The sequence below is a fragment of the Macrobrachium nipponense genome, chromosome 34, assembly GCF_015104395.2.
Source record: "Macrobrachium nipponense isolate FS-2020 chromosome 34, ASM1510439v2, whole genome shotgun sequence".
Lineage (NCBI taxonomy): Eukaryota > Metazoa > Arthropoda > Malacostraca > Decapoda > Palaemonidae > Macrobrachium > Macrobrachium nipponense.
Genome location: NC_061095.1, coordinates 70479767 through 70495956, shown reverse-complemented (window position 1 = coordinate 70495956; position 16190 = coordinate 70479767).

The window sequence follows — 16190 nt, the reverse complement described above, 5'->3', positions numbered from 1 at the left end:
GTAATCACTTCCATTCTGAATGCAAATGTCATTAAAAGTTAGTGTATAACCCCAGATTCGTAAAGGTTTGGCTGTGAACAATTATTTGTCACACTGCTGGCCACTGTATGCAGGAGTTGCTTGTTAACACCAGCTTACAACCGGCATAATTTGGCAGCAATTAATTTCCACGATAATGAAGATAAATCAGCTTCCTCCCTTTGACCATTTGCACTTGATGTCTCCTCACTGCTTGCTCCTCTGGTGGAATTAGAGGAGCATCAGCATTAGACGGATGGCTCGATTTGGTCTCAACTAAAGCCGCTCTGGGATTCATGAGGTGCAGTTTAGGAGGGAAATGGCAAGGATCATGAGAGAGAGAGAGAGAGAGAGAGAGCAGATGGAATGTTTGTTGTAAGAAGCAAGAGGATAAATCTTTTGTCATTCTAAGCACTGAGAGACCAAATCCCAAGATCATGTTTGTGTTCCCAACATGACACACTTCATGAGTTGCACAGAAAGCATCTCATTCAGCTTCAGTCCATTATTTCATTGATGCTCAGAATTTTCGCCCTTTCATGCTAGGAGGAAAGACATTAGAGGACCTTTGAAAAGATGTCTATTTACTTATCTGGCTCTCCTATTCTTCTTCTTTTTTATTTGCTCTCATTTTCACGCAAAGCAAAAAGCAAAACAGCCACTTGAAAATGAATCAGACAATGTTGCTCTTCATCTGGGCTGAGTGCCTAGGCCCTAGACACTGGGAGCCACACTTACTGAGTATCTCAAGGGATTATTCCAGTTCTATATTCTGCAGATCACTCAGTTGTCATGATCTGTAGCTAAAGAATCTCATTAATCCTCATCATTAAGTATCACACATCAGGAGCTCCGAACTCCTACTTTCTAATGTGAATTATTAATTGTCGTAGGTGAGGCAGTCACCTGGAGGCCGAAAAAGCCACTGTCACTGCAGTATTACTGGGCTAATGTCCTGAGTTCCTTACTGAACAGGTACTCATAGCTGGTACGCTGGTACAGTGGCTAGTGTCTCGAAAAGCCACTCAACGGTCGCTGGTTCGCGTCTCCCCCAGAGCGATGGAGAATCACTGGTTCTGTATCATGATCAGTTACTGCTGCAGTGTTGGGTCTGCAGTGGGAGGTTGAAACCAACATTCTTTGGAAGCTTGAATTTCAAGTCAATGGCCCCTTTGGTTGGCTTGTTCCATGTGAATAGGTTTCATATACTGTAATATAATAACAACAACAATGATGTGCAAAGCAGAGAGGTCTAGCACATAGCCGAGTTGTAAACACATAAACACGGACAAAAAGTCTGCTAGACCAAATAAATGGAAAATGAATCCTGAATCTGGAAGTCTATTTTGGACCCCATGGTTAGAGTCTCTCTCTCTCTCTCTCTCTCTCTCTCTCTCTCTCTCTCTCGTAGAGGGGAATTCTCGTAATTCCCTTCTGCCTCAAGAGAGGTTAGTGGTGGAACAGACATTTCTATTACTTGAGCTTCTCCTCCTCACTATTCAGAGTTCACAAGAGCCGCAAGACTTTGCTTAAGTATAGGACAGTTTGTGTTTATAAGAGCCTGAGGACTGATATTTCTCTCTCTCTCTCTCTCCTGGGTACGAAAATTCAGACTATTTTTTATATCTCTAATCGGTTTTTACGTAACACGAAACGCCCAGTCAGTCCCTCATAAAAGTCTTCATCGCTTCTTCTGCAAACCTCCAAAACTGGAGCGTCTGAGGAAGCAGTTATCATCTTTAATAAAAAATGCATCTCACGTTCACGCCCCAAGGAGCATCGGGAGGTTCCGACCATAATGATTGTGACGCCTAATTTACCAGGAGGCTTCTTTGTACAAATTTTTGAAAGCGAGTCAAGATTATGCGGATACCTTCGTTATTTCAAAAATTAAAAATAACATTAAATATATTATATACTGAAATTAAATTGTGTATCTTTTTATTAATAAAAAAAACATACAAATAAAAATTAAATCTTTTAAGTATTAATGAGTATAAATTATGTGTATATTTTCATTCTTTAGAAATAAAAACAAAATGTAAATTAAAATTCTTACGCATTATTGATAGTAAATTAAAAAATATTAAAATTAGAGTGAAATTTATGATATATTGATGAGAGTAAACTCTGTGTATCTTTTCCCTTTTCAAAAATAAAAATAAAAATAAAATTCGTACGCATTATACTATATGCCACCACTCTCACAGGTTGATATAATGACTAATATTCATTATTCAGTTCCCGGGGAAGGTTAAGTAGATAATGAGATTATTGGTCATCTCTTCTCTCTCGCACGAAAGGTCAGTGGGTTCGGTAATAATAATAATAATAATAATAATAATAATAATAATAATAATAATAATAATAATAATAATAATAAGTAGCTCCAGGACTCATGCAGAAAAGTGTGATCCTAGAAACAGCGCACAGAGTAAGAAAAGTGATGGACTCCTAAGGAGGCAGGATGCAACCCGGAACCCCACACTATAAATACCACCCAGTCGAATTGGAGAAGTGTGGCAAAAAATAAATAATAATTATAATAAGAAGAATGGTGCAAATGCCTAACAGAATAAATATATAACAATAACGAACAGCATCTTATAAAAAACTCTTCATAAACGTTGCTGATCGATGGCGTCACTTCAATGCTTGTCAGCCGTGACAGATCTGGCAACACCGACATGCAATTGCGAACTCCCAAGCTCTGCATGTCGGCTCTAGGCGTGAACCAGCAATCTAGTTGCGTCTAAATATTATTAATATACCCGTGGGGCCAACCAGTAATGACAAGCAATAAATCACAAGAGACAAAAGAAAAAAGAAGAAGAAAACCTTCGGATAATCGATGTATGTCACCCCGTGACTCCGGGGAGCCCATACGCGTCTAGCAGATTCTAACTGGGAGAGGAGAAGAAGAATTCGGGTCCCTCTCTCATATTCCTTTAAAAATCCATTACATTTGTAAGTGTTTACATAATAAAAATATGGAATGTAGTCCATATATATAAAAAATCTAAACTAAAGAGGTCAACCAGATTGCTTGCAGGAATGTGATCAGGACTAGAGACGCTAAAGATGACGTATACAATAAGTATGTAAGCTAAGATAACATGCCGTCACCTGTAGTCATCAAATTGTTATAAACATTAGTCCTAGCTCCTGCTTGAGACAACTACCCCGACCTATTATTCAAACGGCCTACGTGATCTGTAGCGTGTCTCATTCGATTGTGTTGTTCGTATGAAACTAGTCATCTGATAGTATGTTCATATGTTCGAACTACTGTCTGTTCCTTCATAACTTGTAACAGAGATGGTAGACAGGCAGAACAGAGTTAGTGATCGTCATTAGAAGACCGTACCTCTTACCTAAGCTTTATCATGTAGAGGAATAGGATTAGCCATCATGCATGGGCACAGAAGCGATCAAGCTATCGGTCATAGACGGACTTGTACTCGATCATACCTGATCTTCATCATGTAAAACTTCAGAAGAATATACTATTTTTATACCTTGTGTTTTCTACAACCCAACCTCCGACCATGAGTTTTAACCACATCGTCGTAAAGATAATACCGACTTCGTAGTGATCTACAAAACCCCAGACACTCCATTGAAGATGGAAGTGCAATACCAACCGACTTAGCGTATAGATTATCGCTAGTCTAACATTACCTCATAGGGCGCCTTATCATACAGGCACGAGCCCTAATATTGGTAATGTTAGACTAGCGATAATATTGGTGGCCAGCGGACCAGAAGAACTCTACAACGTCCTACGAAGAAAAAACCAGAATAATAAATCATTGTATCATAAGAAGTCAACGACGACGGAAGCAGCAGATTCGTCAAGCAACCTAGTATCATCGTTAGTGAGCGACTTCAGAAAACAACAAGATTCGTCAAGCAACTTAGTATCATCGTTTAGTGAATAACTTCAGAAACAAAACCGACGTGTCCTTTTCCTACGGCAACGGAAGCTTCGTCTCTCATTAGAATCATTCAAGAAAACATCGTTAGTGAGCGTTTCCGGAACTTCAAGAAACAAACCGAACGCGTCTGCAGCATCGGATTTTCAAGGGCTCGAATCATCGAAAACAACGCGCACGGGGGAAACTGAAGCCAAACCAGGTCGTCCGCTAAATAGAGAAGGAGGACCAAGGCCGTGTGTCGTTATCGGAACACCGTGACTTCCCACAAAAGCAAGCTAAGTACAAATTTTTTTATTCATTTGGAGTAACTTTGAGTGTTTCCTTTACAGGTCGAATTTCGTTATTCCTGTGGCTGAAGTTACGAGACATTCTTAATCTTACTTTTTTACAGAAATTATCTACATCATGAGATTTCGCTACTGCGAGTTTTTATCTTTGAGTGTCTGTTTCCAGAAGTTCTACTGAAATATCATAATCATATACTATGTTAATTTTATCATTTTGGGTGATTATTAATCCCTTACGTAACAAATCATATTAAACAGTGAATATGCGTTTACGCAGTGGACGTCTGTATTTATACAGATGCATGGATAGGGTCGTTAAGCACCGTAGTGATTAGAAAACACACAAAAAAACAAGTGGAACACCCGTACAAATCTATATAAATTAGAGGTAACACTATTTCGGGTCATGACAATAAATGCTCCTTTGCAAGTCCCGATCGCAGTTTTAGCCTTGAGTTTTTGAGTTATATAAAAATATCGAACCTCAATGACTCAACTTAACTTTAAAAATACGGCTGGATTGCAAGGAATAACATGTCTGTAAAAAACTTTCATCAGGCTAAATGCGCTGACCAGGATCCCTCACTATTTCAAATTTTAGCAAAGAATGAAGTACAAACAGTTAAAATTGTATGCAGTAGTGATAACTTGTCTTATTAGTAATCGCTCAGTTCCTAATAGTTCGTCATTCATTGCTGTATACGTAACCAGCAACATAATGCTAAAAACACACAATACGTTGCCGATGGTAATAAAGAGAAGGATCCTAATTATTACAAAAAGAAATAGAAACAGTAGCCTTTCAGAATCAAACAAGCAAACTCGGTTACTGTGTCACCTAGTCAAGCGGTCAAGGTTAGTCAAAAACTGCCGAAGTGTTCAAAACATAGCAAATTCCACACAATAAGCGACTCTAGCAGAGTGGGGAAAAAGCGATGTTGGTTCATACCAATATCTTTTGAATTAAAAAGGATTTTTCCTATGAAACACACGACCGTATAAGTAATCAGAGCAGGTTTTCGTTTTAATTTTAATACATTAAGTTATAATAAATACTGGTGGATTAAGCCCAACTGTACGCGCCGTAAAAATTAGAATATCTTGTTTTATTTCTTTAGTACACAACATCTTGTATTTACGGACTCACCGCTGTTGTTCGAACTTCCCTAATGAGAAGTCCGGATAAGCGAGCGCTTACAGATACCTCTATAGTTATAAAAAACGTTGATCTGTATGTAGTGTAATTGTAAGATCCATCTAGGGGTATACCAAATATTATCTTACATCCTGCAAAATAAGGCGTGTTTATCAAAGGAAAATCCTATAACCTTCAAACATATTAAAATCCGTTTGAACAAAAACTGAGACAGTTAATCAAATAATAACTTATATAAAGGAACTATACATTTGTCTCATAAATCGTAACATTGTTCAAATGACCCAACAGAATTCTCCCACAACCGCAGTCGTACTTTGCACGCAAAAATCTCGAGAAGCATGCACCCTCGAATGTCTTAGTGCGTGTAAAAAGACTTTGCTGGGAAATGAAATTTTTAATCCTTCCCGACACTCTGAAATATAACGATTTCCGCGAACAAAGCCCTAAAAGTATACATATCGTGGATACGGAAGTTATAAATATCGCATTTTTTATTGTTGCTAGTTTTTAATCACGCCCAACCAGTCGTGGATGAATCTCTGATAATCTATCTAAAGTAATATCCGTAAAGTCATCAAGCAGAGGTGATTCAGCAGAATTTTTTATCTTCTACCTGAATACCAGGAAGTTTCTCCACTAGCGAGTGATCTCTGGAGAAAAAACGGATGTCATTGAAACAAATACGGTCTAAGGACAAACATAAAGCTATATACGTACCTTCGTGTAGAACCCCAATGAAATTTCAAATAGAGATAAATGACGAAGTTGAAATATGTTAGTAATAGGAGTCATTAGGAAATCAAATAAGCCCATATAATTTTTTTTTCCCTCAAACGTCATGCCATAAAAGATCGGACTTGGCGTATCTGCGTAGATTCTGTCGCTTAAACAAGGAAACGACTTCCGATAGTTTCCAGTGCGATGTACCGACGACATCTTATCTCTGTTAGGTTAGAATAAATTTTTTTTCACCAACTTGGACTTACTTAAAAGCTTTTACCAGATACCATTACCTAAGTGATTGTACCTCATACTCCGTTTTCAGCACACTCAGGGGACATTATCAATTTTTTACGTATGCCTCCGGCTTACGTTGCGCCCCAATTACAATATAGTGTGGAGACTTTTAGGGGATAAACCTACATGCCTATATGGATGATCTTGTAATCTTTTCTAATACCTTAGAAGTACATTCACATAAAGTAGAGCTAGTGCTACAGAGACAAAGACAAATAATCTCAGAGTAAAATATCTAAATGTGAGTTTTTAAAAAAAACCGAACATGTTTATCTAGGTTTTATGTGTCTGGTCAAGGTCTTAAAAGTAGTCCATGGTAAGGTGTCGGCTATTCATAACTTTCCGGTACTTATTAACGTAAAAGGGGGATACAGCACTTTTGCGCTGTAGTGGGGTATTACAATCGTATGTAAATATGAACTCTTCAATCATGACAGCTCTTTAACAGATCTTACGAAGAAGAGCGTAGATTTATTATGGTCTGAAAAGCATCAACAGGCGTTCGATATCTTAAAAGCGGAATAATGCAGCTTACCTAACTTAAAAATCCTGATGTTTAAATAAGGAATTTTTTTTTTTTTTTTTTTATTGCAACAGACGCCTCAGACCAAGGGGTAAGAGGGGTATTACTTCAGTCATATGATAAACAGTTCTTCCCTATAGCTTTTTATTCACGTAAACTAAAGCCCTCTGAAAGTAAATATGCAGTAATAGGCAAGGAAGGGCTAGTATCTTTAACACTAGTACATTTTAAGTTCATAATCTATGGCTATCCTGATAAAGTCCTTACTGAACATGAGTTTCCTTTACCGAGTTTTTTTCAAAGGCTTTAATCACAGTCCAAAAGGAACTCGGTGACAAATGATCATTCAGGTCTTTGGAGCCAAGATAAGATATCTACCTGGGAAAGCAAATATCATAGCTGACGCATTATCCCGCAATCCCGCACCATACCGCAAAGAACCATTAATTAGACTAAAAATATAGAAACATCCGTACCTATTGTTAAAACCGTATCTAAACAAGAAAATTCCTTAACCCAAGAGATCGCGAGCATTGAATATCTGGGTTGGAGCGCAGAACTGTTACAAACTGAACAAAGCAAGCGTCAACAGACATAACCCAAACAATAAACACTTCGAAACGGAAACAGGGTCAGCGGCTAAGCAAAAACAATACACACTTCGAGCAGAAACCCTAAAGCAAAAGTATATTTATAGTATGTGTATCAGAATAATGTAATCAAATGTAGTATTATATGTAGGTCCGTGACGAGGAAAACCCGAAGAACACAGCAGATGACTAACGACCAGGTAGTAATAATAATCTCTTTCTACAATCGTCTAACTGGTTGCATTCCGTCATCCAGGGTTCCATAGTATGTCACAGAAAGCCAAATCACTATTTTACTGGCCTACAATGCTTACAGATATAAAAAGCACATAACTGATTGTAACACGTGTCATGAAGACAAGGGACACACTAAGACACCTGTCAGTTTGTTTAAGGGCCTATCCTGTGCCAAATCAATCCTTGAAAGAATATACGTAGAATTATTAACGGAATTACGAGTCTGACAGAGGGAATAAACACTTCTTAGTGTTAATAGTTCCTTGACACGTTATATAGAATTAATAGCACTAAAAACAAACACCGAAATTGAGTGCGTTAGGAATATTTATGAGTGCTAAATCAGTAAATATGGAATTCAACACATAATAATCTGTGACTCGGGTGGTGTAAATCAATAATAATCTCCTTAACACGTTGTGTGAATTCCTTTCCATTAAGAAAACCAATAATATATTTGATCACCCAGAGTCAATCGGTTTGGTAGAATAACGGATAATTAAATAGGAAGTGTCAATGTCTTACGAGTTACAACTCGTGATATTGGATCCGACTGGATTATAGCGGTTTCTCGCGGTTTTAAATACCTTTATCATTTATATCTTGTATCTATAGAATTGATGCCGCAAGTAGCCTTATACGGTACGCCGCTAGAACACTTTTCCACATATCAGCCAACCATTAATTTATCAATATATATAAAAAAAATATATAAATAAATAATATAAAAAAATAGATAAATATGGATACAAGTGGAGTCAATATAATTACACTCCGTAAGAAGTCGGAAGGGTTACAAATTATCCAATAAAAAAGGAATCACGAAAAAATCAATAAGCAAAACGTACCATAGGATAATTAAATATCCAAATATATATGCGTAAAGATTTGATAACTAACTTAACGCTTTAGTAATGACAAATAAGCTAAAAGTTCACATATCCAAAATCTACTGACATATCTGTCCGGTGATTTATATTCGTAGTCAATGAAAAAAAAAAAATTAAATAAATAAATAAATAAATAAACTAATAATAAATAAAATAAATAAAATAAAATAAAAGAGATTTTAAAGTCAGGAAGTCTAGAAGTGAAAATGTTATCTATGGAATAATCCTATATGAATCTTATACAGGGCTAATAATATATATAGAATTTGTATGGAAAACCTATTTCTATAGTTTGAATAAGGAATATTTAATTTAACATAATGCCAACATGAAAACTAATAATATTGTTCAATTTTGGTACTGTTTTTTTTTTTTTCAGACATTCTTCTCCTGCGGGTGGAGAATTAAAACACTAAAATATCATTTGAAAATACTAAAGTCGTATCTCTACAGCAAGTAAACGTAACTCTTAGCTGGCTGAGAGCAATCTCCTGCCAAGTGACGACGTCATCATTGCGTATCAGCATTTGTTCCTTTTAACCTCAATAATCTGCTTACACAGCTTCATCTGTGTGTCGTCTCTGCTTGCAACAGCAGATTGACTGGAGGAAGGAATAAGCTTAGTCATTGAACTTCACATGTGTTCATAGGTCACATGGACAGGCCACATAAAAACAGATTCTTATCCGTGTGTAATGCAATTAGTTAAGGACTTGTAATCATTTAAAATTAATGAACCAATATAAGCAAATAGAATTTCTATAACAACAAAATGAATTAATTTAATTAGAGCATTAATCAGCTTATGGACATGGGGTAAACGGACATTTAGAATTATCAAGTTGTGGATAAGAAATATTTACTTGCAACATTAGCCTATTACAATTCAGTAAATCACATTCATGGAAAATGTCACATTTCTTGGAAAACCCAAAGTTTACATAGAAATTAGTTACATAGTGGGTTTTTTTCGTTGCACTCTCTACCTATTAATAATGTTTTAAAAGTTAACCTCAGAGGATGCGCACGAGAAAATTGAATATGAAACTTTGTTAGGGCACATAGAATCATGATTAATCTTCTCTTTGACTCTTATGTTGCCTGGCAATCTTACAAATAGCTCCATTTTCCACTCTTTGTCTAGTAACTTACTACCAGTAATATCGAATTTTCTTTGAGATTCGTAATGATATCTATTTATTTTTTATTTTTTATATCATAGACCTGGATAGGTTCACTCATTGTTAATGCCATGGATAAAAAAGTTTGTACAGCGGACTCTTTTGAATTCCGAAATATCAGCGAATTCATGTGGGTTACGTCTGGACTCTAAATGGCTCTCTCCCCACCCCTCCCCTGTATTTGGATGTCGTCTGAATTTATTTACTTTGCCCTTGTGACAAGTATAATTTCACTTGCAGGCTGATTAATGGAACCTGTTACAGTATCCGCAGTACGAGAGTTTCACATAGCAACTTCAAAAATCGTTCGTCGCTGCGGATGACTACAGTCAAGTAACAAACCGCCTACAATGTGAAAGGAATTTCATGGACTTCTTCGACCGACACCGTATCTCGTCGTTAATCTCGTTTTAATGCGGAATGCTCCGGTGCTGTGGAAATCGACTACGAATGGGACATACTTCCGACAACTACGACCCGAAGGATATTCACTTTACTTTGCTGGCGAAGGACTCGTGCTGGGATGATCTATTCATCGCGAACGGAATCGTGTAGCTTAGGATGCAGAGAATAAGTATGAGCGCAAAATAGAACGTTGGACCCGCCAGGCAAATTTTCCCCTTCCCCGTTTTAACCATTGAAAAAGGCCGTTTCAATTGGCTAAAGGTGGTTGTCTGGAACTGTGTAATGGACGAAAAGTTGTTCGAAAGCTAGTTAAAAGTGAAGTAGTATAACCTCGGTCATGTATCCTATATATATAAAGTATCATGTATCCTATATATAATTGATCATAAATAACAGAGTCGAAATATATCTTTGCGTGTACGCAATAGGAATCTCTTATATAAATGATCATAAATAACAGAATCTAAATATATCTTTGCGTGTACGCAGTAGGAATCTATTTAAAGTGTCACATATATTAATCATAATTATATGAATCCATATACCAATGTATAAACAAATCAGGTAGCCTATAATCAATCTTGTTACCTTTTATCTTCCCAATATCTGCAGTTATATATGAGTTAGTATATTGATTAATGAATCAGAAATCAACGAATCAATCAGCATAAACATTAATAATTTTATCAATTCATATATGATATTTTTTATCAGTTAAAATATGATTTTTATCATGTTAATCTTCATTCTATGCAATTATCAGAGTCATTAGTATTTTCTGTAGCATAAGTATCTTAAAGAGATGAAGTGAAAAACTGTATCATTATATATATCATGTGATCACTATTATTTTTACCAATATCATTGTTTTATATTTTATTACTTGAATCAATTCATGTACACAATGAATTTTTATTTACTTATATATATATAATTATATATATCACATAGTGTCTGTATCACACTCCTATAAGTCAGATGCAAGTCAAGTTTGAGTAATATTCAGTAGCTGGTTTTGGTAGCTGACCGAGCTAATGTAAGTGTTTACATAATGAAAAATAGGAATGTTAGTCCATATATATAAAAATCTAAAACTAAAGAGGTCAACCAGATTGCTTGCAGGAATGTGATCAGACTAGAGACGCTAAAGATGACGTATACAATAAGTATGTAAGCTAAGATAACATGCCGTCACCTGTAGTCATTCAATTGTTTATAAACATTAGTCCTAGCTCCCTGCTGAGACAACTACCCCGACCTATTATTCAAACGGCCTACGTGATCTGTAGCGTGTCTCATTCGATTGTGTGTTCGTATGAAACTATGTCATCTGATAGTATGTTCATTATGTTCGAACTACTGTCTGTTCCTTCATAACTTGTAACAGAGATGGTAGACAGGCAGAACAGAGTTAGTGATCGTCATTAGAAGACCTGTACCTCTTTACCTAAGCCTTTATCATGTAGAGGAATAGGATTAGCCATCATCATTGGCAGAAGCGATCAAGCTATCGTCATAGAAGACTTGTACGATCATACCTGATCTTCATCATGTAAAACTTCAGAAGAATATACTATTTTTATACCTTGTGTTTTCTACAAGAACCTCACCGAACCATGAGTTTAACACATCGTCGTAAAGATAATACCGACTTCGTAAGTGATCTACAAAACCCAGACACTCCATTGAAGATGGAAGTGCAATACCAACCGACTTAGCGTATAGATTATCGCTAGTCTAACATTACCTCATAGGGCGCCTTATCATACAAGGCAGAGCCTAATATAATATATATATATAAGTCTATCACATTGCCGTGATTCATATACATATATCGAGCTACGAATGTCCTTTAATATCTAATTCGCTCTACCTCGGAATTAATATATTTTCATATATGTTTAACCGAGGGGAATTTATAAGCGATAACAGAATTAGCGGCCGACAGGCGCGAACCATCGACCTCTCAATTCCAGGACTGGCAGTGAAGCCTTAGCCAACCACGCCACCGCAAGGTTGGCTAAGGCTTCACTGCCAGTCCTTGGAATTGAGAGGTCGAGGTTCGCACCTGTCGGCCGCTAATTCTGTTTATCGCTTAATAAAATCCCCCTCGGTTAAACATATATGAAAATATATTAATTCCGCAGGTAGAGTGGAATTAGATATTAAAGGACATTAGTAGCTCGATATATATATATATATATATATATATATATATATATATATATATTTATATATATATATATAATATATATATATAGTTTTTATGTATTTATGTATATAAGGTATGTATGTATGGACGTATGTGGGGGGGGGGGGGGGGGGGGGGGGGTTGTTTTCTTTGAAAATATCTATAAAGTGAATGACTTTACAATACTTGCAACGTAAAAGCGGAGATGAAATCATGGGCAAGCAAACTATCACAGCCATGAACATCATTCAAACGTTTGTAAATACTCGAACAAAATCATCTCCATGCAGACCAAACCGTAATAGTTTAAAAGACGTTTTCCCCCAAAAAAAACAAAAGGCGGCAGCCACGACAGGTGTTTACATCCATCGACGCTATTATCATCACTTTCAATTCAGGCAAAAGGACTTTTCAATAAAAACAAATGGTTTTTATCTAGTATCAATATTAACGATGATATCAAATATGTCTGCAGATGGACGTGGAATATTTGTGCTCTGTTGGTCAGTTTTTGTAAATTATTCTGCGAACTCTTGATTTTATTTCAACGTAATTTTAGATTGTAAATATGATTCAAAATAGCATTTATTCCATCCAAATTGGCTTATCACTATCCAGTTCAGCTGCCTCTTAGTATATTTCAAGATCAACAGCTTTTCATAACAGAAAAATCCTTGTCACAGAATCATACAATTCCACAAAGTCTTAATTTTGATTATTTGTGTTTTCAATATTAAATGTGATAAAAAAAAATATCAAATATTCCATCCAGCTTCACTTTTGGCTAGTCACTTGAACTACCTTTCAATTCATTGCCTGAAAATCAAAGGCTTTAATAATAAAAAAAAATCATAGATTCTATGAAATCCCTTTCAAGCGAAGTCTGACTTTTTCGACACATTGGACACGCAGATGGGTCATCGCCCAGCCGAATTTTATCATTGACAGTCCGGATGAATTGACTTTGCAAGAGGAACAAAGTATTTTCCGATGGCCGTGTCTCAAATGAAAGGGGGTTGGGGTGGAAGGGTGGTCGGTGAGGAGGAGGGGGGTAATACAGTCTAAAAAATGTTTTTGGAGCTGTCTGTTACTTGATATGTGAAGGTGAATGTTTCTTTTCACCTTAATTTAATTTATCTTTATCTTTACATTTCTTGTGAATATACTTAGAAAAAACATTACAAAATCACTGTACTGTTGGTTGGCTTTATGCCAGCGCGGGCTCTTTACCTATGGAAGCCCGTGGGATATATCAAGATCAGATGCTGAAAAGGGTTAAGGCGCCTGATGTGGACCCTGGACCCAACCAAGAGACGAAATAAAGACATAGATATTATTAATATTGTACGTAAAGTCAACATAAGGGTCAAATGATTGCGGATAGAAGACTTAAATACAGAATTTAAATCTAAATATTGATATAAGGTAGAGCGGTCACGCCAGGGATGACATGGATATATTATTGGAGGGGCATAACGAAATAAAGATAAATAAAAGGAATATGGATGCGTTGATAACAGAGGAAAAGAAAGAAGAGGAGAAAGTGAAGGAAAGAGAATTCGATGCAACAATGGAGATGCAATAATCAAGATAGAATGAGATGAGGGGAAAACTGATAAATGACCTGGGTAGGATATTGGAATACCTTGTAATATAGGTAAGGCAGGCGATGCTCTGAAATTATATGGTACGTGTATATTTGTAATGAGAGAGAAGAGAGAGACAGAGAGTCTGGCCTATTCACACTTAAACTGCCGAATAAAATCCTTTATCCTGGAAAAACATCACAGCTTCTTACAATTTCCTCACACCTTTTTTTTTTTTTCTTTTTTTTTTTTCTTTCTTTTTTTTACCCATTTTCGTTCTACTGAGTAACCCATCTGTGTAACCGTGAGCGTAAAAGAACTTCCAACTATTCATTTTAATGTTTTTTTAATTTTTATTTTCAGGGCCACAATCTCAGGAGGCTTTCTATAAAACCTGGTGTGGCCCACCTCAGGGGTGCATAACTTTGGGCAACTCATGTAATTTGCATAGCTCCTCCACCGTCTTGGGAATTCAAGGTTGGGACAAATGGTGGATTTTTGAACTATTTTTAGTTTCCTAGTTTTATTTAAAATTTTTACCAAGTATGTCCTCTTCTCTTTCATGATATTTATACGAATGTATATTTGTATATATATATATATATATATATATATATATATATATATATATATATATATATATATATATATATATGTGTGTGTGTGTGTGTGTGTGTGTGGTGTGTGTGTGTGTGTGAAGTATATTCGTGTGTGTGTTAAAAACTGTAATCTCCATCAACACTCCTCCCCTCTCTGTCTGTCTGTCTTTCTATCTGTCAGCCTATATATATCGTGAACCTGGGCCGTCTATCTCGTGACACCTCATGAATCTGGAGGTCTTTTTGTGAGGGACCAAATCGATCCTTCCATCCATTGCCACAAGAGCTTCCCCTAAAAGTGTCGTAAAAAGAAAAGTGATCAAGTACCGAAATGATTTATTGGAAGTCGAAGAGATCTAGAATGAAATCTGGGAAGCCAAAGATTGTGTGGATGTTTGGGAATATACGAATGAACACTTATGGAAAATGTGTGAATGATTTTGAAACCAGGAGGAGAGAATCGTGGAGTGAAAATTCATGGGAGGGAGCTGATCGGATAAATGAATTTATTGCTGATGTTCAAGAGGGCTGTCCGCTGGACGAAGGAAGCATCTGTCAGCAGAGCATCGGTATAAATTGGCTGACCAAAGTTAGCATTTCTCGAAGAGGCTGGGAAACCTGTTACAGACTGAAATATTTCCTTATAAGAGATAGCAGACAGCAAAGCAGCGAAGCTCTCAAATGAATGATTGTCTTCAAAGCTGGTTGTGCTGCTAGGCGCGTTTATATCAAAATTTGTATCGTTTATTAGTTTGTTAATTTAACTTTTGTTTTTAATAAGCTATCTCTTCCTTTTGTGTTTCCCATTACCTTGTGTTACTTCTTTCTAATGAACACCTTATCATGCGGCCTTGGTCCTTATGAACAGGGTTCTTCATCCTCTGAATAATTATGGTACAGTAATTAATCTATAGCCTGAAATCATCGAAGATTCATAAAGACCGAGATAAAAGAGCATTGGTACCGCTGGTCTGTCGCAAAGGGTCACAAGCACCAAGAAACAGAGAGAGAGAGAGAGAGAGAGAGCGCACGCGAAGACGCCACGAGAACGCAAAATTGGAAGTATGAGGACCGGACGGAGGGAGAACAAGAGAAGAAAGATAATTGGATACTAAGACGCAAAGGAATGGTCGTGATTCGCGACCAATAGGATGGAATGGAGATAGACTGATAACGAGGGGAGAAGGGAATATATATAAATACGGAATATTCTGCGGACGACGCTGCTTATCGTGCTCGGTTATTGTGTTATTCTATTTCGACTCTTGTCTTGAAATGGACTGGTGATTAAAATAAGTCTCCAGTTAATGCAAATGATGCGATTCAGGCGGCAGGAAGGAAGTTCCATTGGCTTTGTATCGGTAAATTAATCTTGTCCTGGATAACGGAAATAGATCATTTGAATTGTTTAGAACATGAACAAAATAAAGGATGATTGAACATTGGATAAATATACAATTATTTTAAAAAGCTGCTTTAGACGAAAAACAAAATTTAGTCATCAGGAAGAAATAAAAGTATAAAATATCCATTCAATTCTCTCGTCTTCTTATGGTGTCATGAAACGTG